Raw genomic sequence first — 3075 nt, forward strand, 5'->3', positions numbered from 1 at the left:
GAGTGTGGGCTAGAGAGATGGAATCTTCTTAGCGCTAATTAAAAAAATTAATCTTAAGCTCTATCGCTCTGATACCATGTTAGAACTTAGAGATTAACTTAAATGTGATTAATATCACTATTACTTAATATGCTAATGTCAAGACATAAGAGAGTGCAAGATAGAAATAGAGCAATGACAATAGATTGCACTTGAATGGAGAGTGAAGACCTTGTTACAAATGAGGGCAGCTAATGGGATTTATATACAAGTTGAGGGAGTGAGGATTATCCATCACATGGGAATTATAGGTAGGTGGGAATAGACACATGTTGAGACTTGCATAGGTAAAAAGGGGTCCATGTGGGAATTAGGGAATAGAGGTAGGTAGAAAGGAAGTCCACACTTATTATAATCATAAGTTACTTTTATAGTCCACACTGTGCATGCGTGCCTCAAGTGATTTGGAGGTTGCGGCAATGGGGTGTTGGCCGTTTGCTATGGGTTGCAAGCAGTGCCGATGTTGTCATCACTAGGGTGTGGGTAATCTCAAAACACACACACACATAGCCATTGTCTCACACATTCACACCTTGCCTCTCCGATTTTGAGAATGACTTCTGCACCAGCTCGACAACGCCCATGAGAACCAGTGACGACAATATTCTAGATTTAACCAGTGACGACAATATTAGAGCCTAACTCTTTCTCTCCTTGCATCATATCGTTTGCGGACCTCTCTCTCATCGATTGTCACACCCAAAATTTACTGGGATTTGGTGTCGAATTATACTAGTCATATATTCAATTATATTCACTAAGTAAATTTGCATACAAGCATAAGAATCTATGATTCCTAAATAATCAAAACATGTTTTTTGATCTGAACGAATTAATAATGACACCCACATGCAAATTAAAACAAAAAGAAATAGGTAAAAGGTATGGACGACTTATCATTGATCATGATAATCTACATAACCAGGTTTATGTCAATCCTGAGAACATAGCCATAGCTCTGATACCACTGCTACAAACGGGAGTGCGGAAAGCCCTGCAAAATACTCGGAATAGTACATAGCAAGCCATAAATCGAGCAAACTATATACCTGGTAACCATCATTGCACATACTCCGAGCAGTACGCAATACGAGAGAGACAGAGAGTGGGAGAGGGAAATAGGACGCATGCAGACGCACCTCCTAGAATGGAGTGCTACGTCGGCAGGCGAGAGAGAAGAGAGGAGATGTGAGAAGAATAATGCAGACACTGGGTAATCTACCCTCGTGCAAGAGTGACCATTTCCCTCTTGCACGTATTTCATTTATAGATTTTTTGAATGGTCAAAGTGATTAGAAACTGGCCGGCCGATCATAAAGGGCCAAAGCTCATAAAGAGCACTTGAATAATAAAATGTACAATATATATATATTTCCATTCACATAGGCCTAGCTTGGTTTAGTCTTTTCCACCTGTCAGCTACAATAAATAATAACATATCAATTCCATAACACAAACATCATATTGTACATCTGCAATTCTACATTTTTGCTAGCCAATTGATCAAACTCATTGTTCACTTTCCCTTCCAAAGTCATGGTCCAGTCTCTGAAAGTCCCTAAAGAAATTTTAACCCTTCCCAATTCACTCTTATGCTTCTGCATTAGAACATACTGCATCTCATCTTCCAAACTCAAACTCTTCACAATGTCAGCCTACTCTTGCAATAATACGTGTGCTTCCCCTGTTTTAGACATTGACTGCATCTAATTTTCCATCTACATCCGTTTCCTACTTTGATTAAACTTATGAACCTCTACTAACATCTTCACACCCATCCCTACATCCTCAGTGGCCACATTCCCCTGGGCCTTCTTAACAGTTCCAGGTTCAAAGTCCAACGATCTCACTGCTTTGAACACTTCAGTGTCTACCTTTCTTTTCTTTCACAAAGTAAAAACCTTTCCCAATTTGGTTGGTGTTTGCAACTTTTCATTAGAGTTAATGATTGGAATATCCAACTTCTTCATGGATTCAACCATTTTTTAGTTTTGCACATCCTTCAATGCCTCCTCCTCTGAATATCCAGCATGCACCAGAAATATAAAAGAGGACATCTTTTCCCGATCTTCTTGCATACTTGCTGGCAGCTCCACTTTCAGACTTGAAGTCTGATCCATCTTCAATACTTATGTTCTATCCAAAAAACTTGTGCATGCCTGTTTGTCAAGCCAAGGGCCACCGTGGAGGTCAACGACCGGGCCAATTGCTAATGGAGACGAGATCCTAGGGGCAATGCCTAAAAAGGGAATTTCAGCGGAAGATCAAGGAAAGGTAGTCCCAGGGTCTCACATTGGTATTAGAGCTCAGGGAGCGGTGAGCCATGGAAGAGGGGAAAGGCAGGCATGATATTCTGTGTGTGTGTGTGTGTGTGTGTGTGTGTGTGTGTGTGTGTGTGTGTGTGTGTGTGTGTGTGTGTGTGCGTGTGTGTGTGCGCTTACGGATCAAGGGGCAAGCTACGTGCTGTGAGGGTCATGGAAATCATGCATGGAGCAAGCACCACTCATGCAAAGAAGGGCCCTCTTGCTAACTGAGAAGTTCATAGCCGCATGCAGGCTCTCTACACTGGCAGGAGGAGCTACGGCCAAGGCTGCACGGGCAATCACCCTAGAGCCGAGGAAGGAAGTTAGGCGAGTCGAGAAGCAAGTTTGGGTGCACTGAGGGCGCGACTCAGTTCGTGCTGTGGTGGGGTTTAACTCTCGTCACAAAGCCAAGGGCCATGGAGCATCCTCTTGCCATCGCCCCCTTCTTGTTTTCTCTGCAACAGCGGCCGCAACCCGCCATAGAACCTGTGGGAGGAGAAAACCCTATAGGTTTTTTTTAATAAAAAAACATAAGGGAAGGGAGCGTGCCCAAAGTTGGTAGCCCCCCTCTACTCTCTTCAAGTGGTTATTGGCATGCGACATTACTTCATAGCCGGCAAATCGTCGTGTTGGAGGAAGTAAACGATGGCATATCAGAGTGAGCAGCCAAGGAGGAGCCATGAAGTAGCATATAATGTCAACTGAGGATGGAGCTCGACCCGCAGGGGCGTGG

The 3075-nt window shown here is 43.3% G+C and overlaps 1 pseudogene; it reads right to left on the bottom strand.

The window, feature by feature from the left end:
• Positions 1-1694: 1694 nt before the first annotated feature.
• On the bottom strand, positions 1695-2196 carry LOC147458672 (uncharacterized; annotated as a pseudogene).
• Positions 2197-3075: the final 879 nt, after the last annotated feature.

The sequence above is a fragment of the Adiantum capillus-veneris genome, chromosome 4, assembly GCF_014529385.1.
Source record: "Adiantum capillus-veneris isolate H3 chromosome 4, ASM1452938v2, whole genome shotgun sequence".
NCBI classification, from domain to species: Eukaryota; Viridiplantae; Streptophyta; class Polypodiopsida; order Polypodiales; family Pteridaceae; genus Adiantum; species Adiantum capillus-veneris.